Source organism: Oryctolagus cuniculus, chromosome 11, assembly GCF_964237555.1.
Source record: "Oryctolagus cuniculus chromosome 11, mOryCun1.1, whole genome shotgun sequence".
NCBI lineage: Eukaryota > Metazoa > Chordata > Mammalia > Lagomorpha > Leporidae > Oryctolagus > Oryctolagus cuniculus.
This window is the reverse complement of record NC_091442.1, coordinates 57887213-57902971: the sequence shown is the minus strand read 5'-3', so window position 1 is coordinate 57902971 and position 15759 is coordinate 57887213. Positions and strand designations below refer to the sequence as shown.

At 40.9% G+C, this 15759-nt stretch overlaps 1 long non-coding RNA gene across 1 annotated transcript; it reads right to left on the bottom strand.

Annotated features, from left to right (window-relative positions):
• Positions 1–760: 760 nt before the first annotated feature.
• Positions 761–13920, bottom strand: LOC127491184 (uncharacterized). Its single transcript, XR_007919782.2, has 4 exons — positions 13461–13920; positions 2871–2948; positions 1869–1931; positions 761–896 (listed from the first exon to the last, which is right to left on the bottom strand). It is a non-coding gene; the product is annotated as an uncharacterized lncRNA (long non-coding RNA).
• Between the last annotated feature and the right edge of the window lie 1839 nt (positions 13921–15759).

Sequence of the window (15759 nt, the reverse complement as noted above, 5' to 3'; positions counted from 1 at the left end):
ACAGCAAAGGAAGACCTTTCTCTCTGTCTCTCTCTCTCACTATCCACTCTGCCTGTCAAAAAAATAAAATAAAATAAATAAATAAATATATGATTATACCATTCAATGATTTTCCCTACAAATCTCAAGAATTAAATTTCACAATTGAACTATCTAATCAAACAAACCTAATCAGAATGCATCCTTTGAGACTAATAAGGACATAAATTTATTTCACAAATAAATTTCTTATAGTATAAGCAACGCAGTTATAAATTTATTTGATAGACTTCCTAAGAATTTTAACTTTATTTTAGGAGATTTTTCTATTTTCCTCGGAGAAAAGGACTGAACAAATTACATAATGCAAGAATAATCTTTGTGACAAATTTCATGAATTTAGAAAAATTTCCCTCAGATACAAACCTAAGCGTATGATTAGGGTCTGGACTGTTTTTCAGGTGGAGATGTCATTTTTTTAATTTTTTAAATTTTTGAAATGATGCTTAAATATAATTAAATAATGTCTCTTCAATTTCCACACATGGTTACCGCGCCGTAAAAGTAGGTGGTCTGTGTGCTAGTAATTATTGGTTGCTCTGACAACATTGCTTACTCCAATAGTAACGCTAATAACCCAGAATAGGATTTGGACACTTAGCGAATTTTCACCAAATTGCATATGTTTTCAGTTTAAACAATGCAATCATTTCAAGTTCCTGACTGCCAAGTGAATGCCGCGTATGGAAAGAAATGACCGTATGACTACATTCCTATTTTACTAGTTAAGAAATACCGCGTGGGTTTATTTCACCGCAGAGGAGCCAAGGCGTTTACATGGCGGCCGTGAAGAGCGCGCTGCTAGCGCCATCTGGCGGGCAGGATTTAAAGTGATTGTCTCTCCATAGATGTCAGGTCTGAATTACAAAAGAATTACAATTACAATTACAGTTACAATTACAATTACAATTACAATTACAAAAGAAATGACATTTTAGCTCTGGAGATAATGAGATAAATGTACTTTAATCAAACTAATTACATAGTTTAAATGGTTTAGATTGCACAGAGACACAGGATCACAGGATCGTCCTCTCCTTTACTGCTTCGCTCTGTTTTATGTGTCTACTGAATGAAAACATGTCATAAATGACTCATTTTTTTCCATCTAGTTTTGTCTATACCACTTATGATTCCATGGCATCTTTCTCTTCCATATCTTATAAGCTGCTTAGGAGGAGAAGCTGCTTCTGCCGTGGCCATCAACGACTCCACAGTCGTGGGTGGTGTCCCTATCTACGGAGGAGTAGCCAAACAAATATATACTAAATATATACTTCTAACACGGATAACCGAATTAGCTAATTCTGGTGTCAGCACATTTGAAAGGCCCAAAAAATAGAATAAATAATTGCCAGTATTGTTGAGCTTGTCCCTGACAAGTAAGATTTCACTGAAGTTGAAGTCTATACAAGAAAGCTGGAGCCATTTCCATCATCCAGGTAAGGGCTTAAGCAAGAGCTTTGATTTACTCCAAGAGCACAAAGGATAGAGCTTTAGAAAGTGAGAGGAAGTCACAGGAAAGCAACTTTCTGCTCAGCACAAAGAAGGAAAAGCTTTTTAAGGAGAACATTTTGAAAATGAAATGAACTGGCTTCAAAAAAATGGGCTTCTATGTCCAAGAAGTTTCTCCAGGGTAAGCTGCCTGCTTATGAATTTATGAAGCATGGAAACAGGATTAATTCTAAATTATTTGTCAGCTTAAATTTTTTAACAAACATTCATGGCATCATAAAAACACAAGGTCTTTCCTACCTGAACACATTAGACACTGAGAGAGAGCACCTAAAATTTAAACCTCAGTTGTCTTTCTCCTTCCTGGCCCTCACCTTCTTGTCTTTAGGTGGAGCGTGGTTTCCAGCCTTCTGATGCATCATGCATAAACTTGAATGCTATACAAGAGAATTATAATGAAACTCCTTTTTGTTTGTTTTTAATTTTTTATTTATGTAACTTGAGCAAATGTCATGTATTTCATATACAGAGATGTAGGAGCACAGTGGTACTTCCCATCCTACCCTCCTTCCTGCCCACACTCCTGCCCTCCCTCTTCCTTCCCTTTCTTTTTTTTTTTTCTTTTAATTTTTACAATGAGGTATTTTCTGTCTATTTTATAATCACAAGCTTAACCCTCCACTAAATGAGGAATTCAACATGCAGTAAACAGAAAACTCACTATTTCTCAGGAGTATAGACAAGGACTGTAAACAACAACCCAATCTCAAAATGCCAATTTCACTCACATACATGAACTTTTTTGTATTCTGCATATTAGTTACCATAAATCAGGGGTAACATATGATATTTGTCTGTTGCAGACTGGTTTATTTCACTAAGCAGAATGGTTTCTAATTGCATTCATTTTGTTGCAAAAGACAGGATTTCATTTTTTTAATGGCTGGGTAGTATTCCACAATGTATGCTTGCCACATTTCTTTATTAAGTTCTGCCCAACAATCATTTGATAATCTATTAACAAAACTGAAATTCTCTTTCCTAATGAATAATTATAAAAATATCCACTTGACACCAACATTATGATGCAATGGGTAAAGCTGCAGCCTGCAGCACTGGCATCCTACATGGGCACCAGTTGTGTCCCAGCTGCTCCACTTCAGACAAGGCTCCCCACTAATGGCCTGAGAAAAACAGCAGAAGATCCCCATGTGATTGGGCCCTTGCTACCCGTGTGGGAGACCAGATGAAGCTCCTGTCTCCTGGCTTTGGCCTGGCCTACCCCTGGCCATCTGGGAAGTAAACCAGGAGCTGGAAGATCTCTCTCTCTCCCTCTGTAGCTTTGACTTTCAAAAAAAAAAGAAGAATCTGCTCACCTTAGGAAATGCTTTTACTCTTTAAATCATCACCTCTCACAGCTAAGACCCCTCCTCATTGCTATGTGGTAGGAGATTCTGGGGAAAGTAAATGAAAGGATTTTAATTATAGCTTAATTATTTAATGTCTAAATTAGCCTCAATCCAAACATTTATCAAGTTTTATTGTTGGCCAATAGTTAACGTAAGGAGAGCACCTTGTTTTCCTTTGCAATGATTCTGAAGATATAAGCAAATGTTGTGTTGCACTGTTTCAATAGATGGCAGAGACTAGCCATTCTTGTTCTTTGGCTGTCTGCTTTTTTTTTTTTTTTTTTTGCCACTTGCATTGGTAACAGTCAAGGGATACCTCCCAGTAATTATCTCCCCAGAGTTAGCTCTAACATGACTGGAAGAAAGCTTTTCTTTTAAAAATACATGAGTATATAATAGATGTCTGTGGTAAGACTTGGACAAAAATATTTTCCATAGCCACTCCTCAAATCCTGTGTACACTCCACTGATAGTACAGATTGCATGCATTGATATTGATATTTAATGGATGTCAAGTCCAGGGAGCACTATTGGCAAAATTAATCCATATTGCTGTATTGATGCTCTGATTAAAATCACTGTCTGAGAATACTGAATTGTACCCCACAGTACCTCAGTAATTCAAAACATATCTATTAAGTCGAAGCAATCAGACCATAGCTGACAGGCACCATGTATGTCTTATAACCACACACCTAATGTGATCTGAATGGAAAACAAATTGTAGGAGTATTTTAACTGAGTGAAGGAAAGCAGCAAGAAAAATTGAAGTTAGTGGGGATAGAGTTCCAGGAAAGGAGATTTTACTTTCCCCACTTACTCTAGGCTGTCTATTACGCTTCATGAATAATACAACATTCCCCTGGAGGAGCACTAAACATAGATCAATTCTAAATCAACTTCCAGGGATTGAGAATTGTAAAATGGTGTGAACCAGGAGCTAAAATTTACTCTTGCAAACTTTTTTTTTTTTTTTTCAAAAAGAGAGATGTGATTAAGGGAAGATGTAATTCTCTATGGAAAGAATCAGAAATTGCGTTTGTAGGTAAATTAAAGTTACTTTTATGATGCGCACTGTTGGGGAATTCATCTAATGATGTCGACATCTACCCAAGAGATTCTTATGAGTGATGTAGTTGTATGTGTGTTAAGACAAGCATGAAAGCTGAAAAGGAAATCATACTTGTCTCTGGCTCTATTTTTGTGAATATTTACTGTGCCACTTGAAACTATTTCAAGCTTGAGCTGCGCTGTGCTAATCTACCCAGGGGTTTCTTAAGATTCTTTCTAATTTTGTTCGTTACTAAATTCACTTTATAATAGGGCCCAAGGAGACTGATTAAAATTACCAGTTATCTTCCCCAGGCTTTTCTTAAGGTAATTCATAGCAGGCTACGAAAGTTTCATTCCACCAGTGGGAATCATCTAGTTGCCTGGGACCAACCAAAGTTCATTATGGGAAAAACAGACCAACAGGTAAGACTGAGACATTGGCCCCCTTGTTCTTCATTGTACTTTGAGACTGGTGGGATCCCATGGCCCATCAACCTTCCCAAAGGTGCAAATCCCTCAATCTCAGTGCTCTTTCTAACCGATGCACTTATCCATGACAATGGGGCGTTAATTAAAGCATCCGCTGGGAACCACACTGTTTGGAAACCATCAGAGCAGGGCTGGCTTCCAACGAGCTAACTTGAGAATGACTTTATCTTTAATTTAAAATGTTTGAGTTAATATTCTCCAAGGGCAAAGATGATTAATAGCAATAATAGAGGAGTGTTATGTAGCTTCCTGAGTGGTACCCAGGGCTTGTTGGATTAAAGGATGTAAATATCTATTGATTGTAGACACTGGGCTACTCAGAGGAAAGAGATGTCAGGAATTTGGATCAAAAGCAGAGATGGAATAGGTCCCAGGCATCCCCAGACACAGCTACACTGCCCCACAATGCCCATCCCTCAAAGATAATTTTGCAACAAAAGTGCTTTATCTTTTAATTCATTTTTCCCGCAAATCTGACGCACTCTTTGAGCAGTTGTAAACATGCACAAGCCTAACAACTGACCATCAAAATATATGAAGGAAAAACTGATAAAATTGAAGCAAAATCTAAAAATTATTGATTAATAGCTGAAGACTTCAATACTCCACTCAAAAATGGTTAGAACAATCAGATAGGAGATAAGTAAGTAATCAGACGACTTCAGCAGCAAAATGAACCAAGTAGATCTAAAAGATATATACAGGACACATTACCCCACACCATAGAACACACTCTTTTCAAGTGCACTTGGGACATGTATTAACATGGATCACATCTTAGGTCACACTTAGAAGTCTAAATAGTTTTCAAAACATGGGTACCATAGAAAGTGTCTTCTATCATGTAGGATGAAGTGAAAAATGAGCACAGAAGACAAACTGAAAAATTTACAACACATTCTTAACCAATGAATAACTAAAGAAATCAAAATGAAAATTATAAAATACTTAGAGAGCAAGGTGCAAAATACACAACATAACAAGATTTATGGAGCATGGTGATAGCATTGTTAAGGGGGCAGTTTATAGCTATAGATATTTACATTAAAAAATAAGGAAGATCATTAAGTTACATAACAAAATAAAGTAGTAAGAAACAAAGGATGCAAGTAAGTGTTGTGGCACATTTGGTTAAACTGCTAGTTGAACATTAGCATTTCATTATCAGAGTGCTTGGTTTGTGCTCGCTTCGGCAGCGCATACACAGAGTGCTTGGTTCGAGTCCCAGTTACTTCAGGCTTCTGATCTAGCTTCCTGCTAATGTGCCTGGGAGGCAGAGGACGATGATCTCAGATACCTGGGTTTCTGTCACCCATGTGGGAAACCAGGACAGAGTTCCTGGCTCCTGGCTTTGGCCTGGCTGAGCCCAGCTGTTGTGGTCATTTGGAGAGTCAACCGGCAGATAGAAGATCTCCTCCCTGTCTCTTCCTTTCTTATGGTCACTCTCTCTTTCAAGTAAATAAATAATCTTTTTAAAAAATAAAAGAACAAACTAAACCCAATGCCAGCAGAAAGAAGGAAGCTATAAATATTATTGCAGAGTTAAATAAAATAAAGAACAGAAAAATAACACAAAATCCATGAATCCAAAACTCTGTCCAATGAAGCTATATGGACTAAAAGAGAGAAGACCCAAATAAATAAAATCAAAACTGAAATCAAAAATAGATTTCACTATTAATTCTACTGAAATAAGAACAGGATCATAAAACATTACTAGGAGCAACTTTGAGCTATCTTAGAGGAGCTGCACAAAGTTCTGGAAATACAAAACTTACCAAGAATGAAATAGAAAATGTGAATGGACCTGTAGTTAGTGAATAGATTGTTTCAGTAATTAAAAAAGAAGAAGAAAATATGACACAGAAAACTCGTGGATATTATAGCTTCGTCAATGAATTCTACCAACCATGAAAGAACTAGTAACACCGTTTGTGATACATGACAGAAGCAGTGAACACGATCTCATTTTATAAGGATTGCATTACCCTGGCACTGAAGCTAGCCAAGAACATAAGAGGAAAGGAAATTACAAACATTATACACACTGGTGCAAAATCCTCAGCAAAATGCTTACCAACCAACATCAATGAAGTACTAAGAAGGATTATACGCCTTAACCAAGTGAGATTTATTCCTAAAAAAACAAGGATTGTTCACATATGAAAATCAACCAGTAATAAACCATTCTAATGAAATACAGTGGGAAACACATGATCATTTCAATTGATGCAGAGAAAGAATTTTACAAAATTCAACACTTCAGAACAGAAAATTTCAAAAAACTAAGAATAAAAGGAAACTACCTCAACAACATGATAAAATTCATATCTGAAAAACAACACAAACATACTCATTTTCCTCTAAGATCAGAGACAGGAATGCCTACTTTTGCTACTTCTATTCAAAGTATTATTGGAAATGCTAGCCAGCGTAATAAGGAAAGAAGAATAAAGTACATCTGAATCAGAGGGGAAAAAGAAAAAAGATTATTGTTTGCAGGTGATACAATCTTTCAAATAGAAACCCTAAATAGTCAACAACAACCAAAAAAACCCTGATAGAACTAATAGACGAATTCAGCAAAAATCCTAAACACACTCATAGAATGATAATTTCCAGGGGACTGAGCAACCTATGTGCAATGCATACTACAGAAACAAATTACCTAAACCATAACCATAATAGGAAATCAACAAATATCTCACTAAAATTTTGAGAAATAAAGCAGGTCTAATACCAGAAAAAAAGTGAATAAATATAATTAATAAGTTTGATATAATTGACACATGAAAGTATAAAAAATACATATATATACAAAACATGTACATTTGTGTAGATAGTATATAGAAAGATAGATCCAAGGCCAGCGCTGTGGCTCACTTGGCTAATCCTCCACCTGCGGCGCCAGCACCCCAGGTTCTAGTCCCGGTCAGGGCACTGGATTCTGTCCCGGTTGCTCCTCTTCCAGTCCAGCTCTCTGCCGTGGCCCGGGAGTGCAGTGGAGGATGGCCCAAGTGCTTGGGCCCTGCACCCGCATGGGAGACCAGGAGGAAGCACCTGGCTCCTGGCTTTGGATCGGCACAGCACGCCTGCCGTAGCAGCTATTTGAGGGGTGAACCAACGGAAAGGAAGATCTTTCTCTCTGCTTCTCTCTCTCTCTCTCTCTCTCTCTGTCTAAATCTGCCTGTCCCAAAAAAAAATGATAGATCCAAAATGAATGTATACAGTTTTCAGTTCAGCATGTGAGCAACAATTACAAAAACGGTCATGAACTAGGCAATAATCAAGTTAGATCCATCACAACTCAAGATACTTATCATGTAGATCTCAATCTCAGTAAGGGCTGGCGGGGTGGCACAGTGGGTTAATCCTCCACCTGCAGTGCCGGCATCCCATATGGGTGCTGGGTTCTGGTCCCGGCTGCTCCACTTCCAATCCAGCTCTCTGCTGTGGCCTGAGAAGGCAGTGGAGGATGGCCCAGGACCTCTCTGCCTTTCAAATAAATGAATAATCTTTAAAAAAAATAACTTTCAGTAATGACAACACCTAGCTAAGCTAATTTTATGAGAATTTTACTAGGGTTTGAAAAACATTTTATTTTTACTTAAATTATTTCAGTGACAGAGAAAGGGCTGATTACCCACTTCCTCAAAAATTTTGTGCAACAGTGATAAGAAAACCATAAAAATAGGAGAGGGTGCTTTAAGAAAGTTCAGGGACTAACTCTTCAATAACACAAATACAGGTTTCTCAAAAATATTATTAGCAACTTGTGGGGAGCAATCCGGACTAGACTAAGTTACTCGAATTAGGACTTATTCTATGCATCTGCTCTCCCACAGTATGGCGCTGGGAGAGAAGTAAACAGCTTCCGCACAGCTGCCTCCAGTTCAACCAATTAACTGTAGGACTTGCTCCTGATTGGAGAGCAGCGTACTCAGCCGAGTTGGGATTGGCGGAGGAGGACTATAAAGGAGGAGAGAGACGGCATGCACCAGGAACATCTATGGGGAACATCTAAGGGAACCCGTGCAGCCCCCCAGAGAGCCGGCCGGCGGTGTGCCGCTCCCCTGCGGAAGTGGGGAATGCGGCCAGGGGGAACTGCCCTTCCACGGAGGTGGAAGGGATAGTAGCCAACCCGGGAAGAACCAGCAGCAAACCCAGGGAGGGCCGAGCAGACAAAAGAACAGCGCAGGGTCCTGTGTCGTTCCTCCACGAAGAGGGGGAGCGACATAATGGTGCCGTGACTCGGATAGGAAACCTAGCTCGGATAGGAAACCTAGGACGGATAGCAAACTTAGGAGGGAAGAAACGGGAAGAAGCAGGAAAATACCAGAGAGAGAGAGACTAGCAAACAGCCTAGGGAAAAGCCGGACGAAAAGGGTGCCGGAAGAAGCTATTGAAAGCCTAGGCATAGACTCGAAACAGCCTAGGGAAAAGCCGGACGAAAAAGGAGCCGGAAGAAGCTATTGAAAGCCTAGGCATAGACTCGGATACGGACTACGGGGGGAAGCTGGGAGAAATCTCTAAGGTCGAAAGCGAAAGTGAAAGCTAGAACAAACAGACTCGGACGCGGACTGTGGGGAGAGGCCAGGAGAAATGAGGGAGGAATATCGTTGGAGGAAAGCTTGGGGAAACATACCGGGTAGAGAAAAATGTTAGGGAAATTGAAGCCGCGGGGGGCAGGCCGAGGCGGAAACGAAAGCCACTTTGGGATTCTCAAGTTAGCCCGGGAATAGGGGGCGAAAAGTTAAAACCAGAAGCTGAGACGTAAGCCAGATTGGGATCCGTCTGATTAGCCCGGGGAGCAAAGGACGGGAAGCCAAATCGTGGGGCGGAGACGTACGCTGGGTTGAATTCGCCAGGCTAGCCCGGGGAACTTAGATTGAATCCTAGTGGCGGAGACGCAAGCTACGCTGTGTTACTCGCGGAAGCCGCCGCGTGCAGAGAGAGCACGGGGCGTGAATAGATAGGGAACGCTGGCGTAGGCTGTGGTTCAGACGCGAAAGGGTTAAGCGTGAAGACCGCGGAGCGCGCAAAGCCGGGAAGCTGCGCAGATGAGAGAGGCGTGCGGGCTGAAGCGGCGCAGAGCCGGGAACCCGCCGGCGGGGCGAGGTGCCGGAAAGCTGCGGGGATAAGAGAAACAGAAGTTTAGAAGTAAAAGAGAAATAGGAATGTTGGCAGACAGAAGTAAAATGAGAGAAATAGAAATGCCCGGAGATAGAGAAATAGAGAAAAATAAGGCCTCCCCTCAACATGCCAATTAGAAGGCTTGAATTCGGTCTGCCCGATTAGTGAGGCTATGAGCACCTGGGCGGCTAGCCGCAGGTCACCGAAGACAGGCACGAATTAACATCAGTAAAGCTTCCCCACAATGCAACAATTAGGAGGCTTGGATTCGGTCTGCCTGATTTAAGGCGGTAAGCGCCAGCAAAGCTCGACCAGAGTATGAGCTGCAGGTCACCGAAGATAGGCACGAACCAACACTAATAAGTCTCCCCCACAATAAGGCAATGAGAAGGCTTGGATTCGGTTTGCCTGATAGGTTTTGTAAGCCCCTGCGGGCAGAGCAGAGCATGCGCTGCAGGGCACCAAACACAGGCACGCATCAGCGCCTAAAAACCTCCTCACAATGGCGAAGAGAGGACCCGGATTCGGTTTTCCTGATTGATAGGACTTGTAAGAGCCTGTGGCAACTCTAGCAAGTAGAGCAGAGTGTGTGCCACGGGACACCGAAGACAGGCGCGTATCAACGCTAAAAAATAAAAAGAAAGGGGGATCTGTGGGGAGCAATCCGGACTAGACTAAGTTACTCGAATTAGGACTTATTCTATGCATCTGCTCTCCCACAGTATGGCGCTGGGAGAGAAGTAAACAGCTTCCGCACAGCTGCCTCCAGTTCAACCAATTAACTGTAGGACTTGCTCCTGATTGGAGAGCAGCGTACTCAGCCGAGTTGGGATTGGCGGAGGAGGACTATAAAGGAGGAGAGAGACGGCATGCACCAGGAACATCTATGGGGAACATCTAAGGGAACCCGTGCAGCCCCCCAGAGAGCCGGCCGGCGGTGTGCCGCTCCCCTGCGGAAGTGGGGAATGCGGCCAGGGGGAACTGCCCTTCCACGGAGGTGGAAGGGATAGTAGCCAACCCGGGAAGAACCAGCAGCAAACCCGGGGAGGGCCGAGCAGACGAAAGAACAGCGCAGGGTCCTGTGTCGTTCCTCCACGAAGAGGGGGAGCGACAGCAACTGAATTCATCAGAGATAAGGAATCCAAAGATGTCATTAGTGTTGAACATTAGGAAGTCTAAACATTTAACTGTCACACTCACAGTTTACAAGTCAACATTTATATATCCAAAAATTACCTAATTGATGCAGAGAAAAGCACTCATACAATAATATGCAACTTCTTTAAAAATTTTTTTTGCAAAACAGGAGTAGAAATTGCATGATTTGAACATGAGTAAATTTTTTAAAAATTTACAATCACAAATTCTTAGTGGGAAAATATTAGCAGCAATGTTTAAAATTAAAAAAAAATAAAAAGAAGTCTTCTGGTCCTGGTCAATTAGTATGACCAGAATTGAGTAAAAATTTAAAAGATAAAGCAAAATAATTAAGCCAGGTAGGGAATCTCAACAAATTATCTTGTAGTGTGAGAAGACAGTGGAAAATTACTGCAGCTGGAGGAGGAGAACGGAGAAAAACAGTATAAACAAATTCAGTCTCTGAAAAGTTCTAGGGAAATGCAATTAAATGTTAAGTTTGCTTTTAGGGCAAAAAAAAAAAAAAAAAAATCCCACACATTTCCCATGAAGTTCTTGAAGACCCTTCATTCTTGGCACTTGGAATGACACCTGGAGGCGGGCCAGTAATTGTTGCAAAGGTCACACTCCTGAGAGCACAGTTCACTTCCTTCCAGTTTCACGGTGACCCTGACCACCATCAGGTAGCAGCGGAACAGATAGGAGAGCTGTGGAACCCCAAGCATCTCTGGGAGGTACCCAGAGACGACCCAACTCTAACCAGAGTGAGCTCTCCTGATGCCGCACAGTGTCAGCTGTTACCATCCTACACAACACACCAGGCCTCCAAAAATGCAGGAGGCAGGAGACATACATATCAACAAGAAAATGCACATGCTGGAGAGACAGGGCGAGTACCAAAACCAGACTCAGATATAACTCAGACATTGGATTTTTCTAACAGATAATTTAAAATTAATCAATAGGTCAGCAGAAAACATAGATGGCCATAACTTTAATTTCTGCAGAAAGATGGCATGAACACAAAATATTGGGAATCCTATAAATCAACAACATAGCAGAAAAGACGAGAGATGCTCATGGCAGCTGAGTGTTCTGGCACTGCATGAAGTCGCCACATGGGACGCCAGTGTCCCATACAGAAGGGCCAGGAGCCCAGATCCTCTGCCCACTCAGCTTCCTGCTATCCCACATCCAGGAGGCGGCAGTGGTAGCTCCAGGAGTCAGGTCTCCCCGCCCACATGGGAGACCAGGATGGAGTTCCTAGCCCCTGACTCCTACACGGGCCAGGGCCGGTCAGTACAGACATCTGAGGAGTGAAGGAGTGAATGGAGCAATGTCTTTCTGTCTCTGTCTCACAAGGAAATACATTTTGAAAAATCTAGAGAAGTGAATTTAAAGAATAATTTGAGTTGGTTAAATCTTTAACCAGTGAAAATACCCTTCAAACAAATAACCAAAAAAAGTAAGACAAAGGCTTGAAGAGATTTACTGCCCACTACAAGAAATATTTAAGAAAATATTTCAGACCAAAGGAGTGTGGTGTAGGTCACAAATTGAAATCTACAAAAAATGGACGATTTAGAAATTAAATGAATGAATGTAAAATAAAATTTTATTTTTCTAATTTTTAATTACTCTAAAAGATAACTAATTATTTAGTACAGGAGCCTGAATCTACAGCCCACCAGCCAAATCTGACAAGCCGCAAGCTTAGGCATGTCTATAAGGAAAAAAAAAATATTTTTCTTGTATCTTTTTCTCAATTTGCAGTGAACCTAAAACTTCTCTTAAAAAATGAAGTTCAAGAACTCCAACAAAATCACAAAAAGCATTTCTGAGGAAATTACAAAAGGCCTAATTGCATGGAGGATTAATAGGAAGACTTAATGTAAGAGTTCATTTATGCCTCAAATGATCTATACATTCAACTCCATCAAATCAAAACCCCAGTAAGGTTTGTTCTTGTATAAACTGAAAAGCATATCCTAAAATTTTACATACAACTACAAAGAACCTAGAATAACTTGAACAACTTTGAAAAGAACAAAGCTGAAAACAGCCTCAAATTCCCTGCTGTCAGATAACTTACAAACTGTGTTAATTAAGATGGTGCGGACTTGACATCAGCATACCCACGCAGTCCAAGGGAAGCAGAATTCATAAACAGATCCACACTTACAGAATTAATTGATTCTCTGCAGGGGCACAGAAGTGTTCAGTAGAAAACAAAGATAATCTTTTCAACAATCAGTACTAGAACAATCGGATATCATTTGTAAAAATTCAAATTTATTCATACCTCGAACCACACATAAAAATGAATTAAAATGTATCAAAGAAATAAATACAAAACCTAGTTATGAAACTATTTGGAAATGTAGGAAAACACGTTTATGACCTGGAGTTAGGCAGATTTCTTACATTTAGTACCACAGGACAATCCAAAAGTGAAATAACAAGAGATTGTATTTATTAAAATTAAGAACATCTTATCTTTGAAACATGTTTAATATGATAAAATAATGAACTCAAATAAATATTTGCAAATCACATATCTTTTTTTAAAGATTTATGTATTTAATTTTTATAGTTTTTTTTTTATTTAATAAATGTGAATTTACAAAGTGCAACTTTTGTATTGTTGTGGCTCCCCCCACCCCGCAACCTCCCTCCCTCCCGTGGCCCTCCCCTCTCCCACTCCGTCTCTCATCTCGTCCTTCATCGAGTTTCATTTTCAATTACCTTCATATACTGAAGATCAACTTAGTATATACTAAGCAAGGATTTCAACAAGCCTGTACTCACACAACCGCACAAGGTAAAGGGTATTGTTCGACTAGTAGTGTTGTTTTTAAGTTTCATAGTAAAACACATTAAGGACAGAGATCCTACGTGGGGAGCATGTACCCAATGACTCCCGTTGTTGATTTAACAATTGGCACTCTTATTTATGACATCAGCAATCACCCGAGACTCTTGCTATGAGCTGTCTAGGCTATGGAAGCCCCTTGAGTTCACCGACTCTGAACTTGTTTAGTCAAGGCCATATCACAGTGGAGGTTCCTTCCTCCCTTCAGAGAAAGGCGCCTCTCTCCTTGATGGCCTGTTCCTTCTGCTGGGGTCTTGTTCACCAGGATCTTTCATTTAGATTGTTTTTTGCCACCATGTCATGGCTTTCCATGCCTGTGAGACTCTCATGGACCTTTTAAGCAGATCCGAATGTCCCAAGGGTTGATTCTGAAGCAGGAGTGCTGCCATTCTATGAGTCTGCTGTGTGTCCTGTTTTCCCTGCAGGATCATTCTCTCCCTTTTAGTTCTATCCTTCATTAGTTGCTTACACTGGTCTTATTTGTGAAATCTCATCGACACATACCCTATCTTTTTGATCGGTTGTGTATTTATACTTATCACTTTACCAAGTGTGCTGGCATTGGTACCTGCCTCCTTGGTAAGATTGAGTTGAAATCCCCTGGCACATTTCTAGTTCCACCATTGGAGGTAAGTCCGAGTGAGCATGTGCTAACCTATATATCTCCTCCCTCTCTTATTCCCACTCCTATGTTTAACAGAGATCACTTTTCTGTTAATTTTAAATGCCTAAGAATGATTGTGCATTGATTGCAGAGTTCAACCAGTGGTCTTATGTAGAACAAACAGAGCAACAACAACAAAAAAAAAGTCAGAGTTACACAGAGACAGAGAAGGAGAGGCAGAGAGAGAGAGAGATCTTCCACCCACTGGTCCACTCCCCAGTTAGCCGAAAGGGTCGGAGCTGTGCCGATCCAAAGCCAGGAGCCAGGAGCTTCTTCTAGGCCTCTCACGAGGGTGCAGGGCCCCAAGGACTTGGACCATCTTCTACTGCTTTCCCAGGTCACAGCAGAGAGCTGGATCTGAAGTGGAGCAGCCGGGACTTGCACCAGCGCCCATATGGGATGCTGGCACTGCAGACGGCGGCTTTACCCGCCATGCCACAGCACCGGTCCCAAATCACATATCTTTATTAAGGGTATTATCTAGGATTTTTAAAATTCCGATCAATGAAAAATGAGTAATACAATGAAATTTGACAAATCTGGATATCATCAAAGTAAACGATACATTTTCAGAAAACATGTGTTCAACACCATGAAGAGCATAAGGAAGTTCCACCACATATGAGAAGCAGCGGTCCCCACTCAGACAGTGTTACCCCCGTCAAGAAGGCACTCAGCAGGCTGTGTGGTCTCCAGGACTGGTATGGTTGGATTTCATCACTTCTTTCTACCTGAACGAGTGTAAAATTGGCTCTTATTGTCAATTTGAGTCCCATTTCTCTGATTACTATCAGTACAAAACATCGCAGGCAATTTTATTTTTGTTCTTCTATGATATGTGTGTGAGTATATTTGGTCCATTCCCCAGTGCTTGGCTGAGCCTCCATTACAGATTTGTAGGCACTCGGTATATAATCCTGTTGGTTGTGTGTACTCTGGACACTTCTATAAAGTATCCTTCAATGTGGAAAAAAATTAATTATCTTATATTTATAGGGAAGTTTCCTCTTACATGGTTGATGCTCTTTGTGATTTTTGAGCAATATTTTCTATTGTGTGCCCTAAATAATTTTATAATTTTTCAAGAGAGGTCTTATACATCTCTTGCTAAATTACTCCTAAAACTTTGATTTTATCTGATATTGTACTTGCTTACTGCTTTTGTATGGACAAGCACTCTTCTTCGTAAATTAACCCAGGCATCTTTGTAAACTTATAAAGATTATGTAACATAAATGTAATCCCACATTTGATCATTAGACTTTTTTTTTTTTTTTTTGACAGGCAGAGTGGACAGTGAGAGAGAGAAACAGAGAGAAAGGTCTTCCTTTGCCGTTGGTTCACCCTCCAATGGCCGCCCCGGCCGGAGCACCACGCTGATCCGATGTCAGGAGCCAGGTACTTATCCTGGTCTCCCATGGGGTGCAGGGCCCAAGCACTTGGGCCATCCTCCACTGCACTCCCTGGCCACAGCAGAGAGCTGGCCTGGAAGAGGGGCAACCGGGACA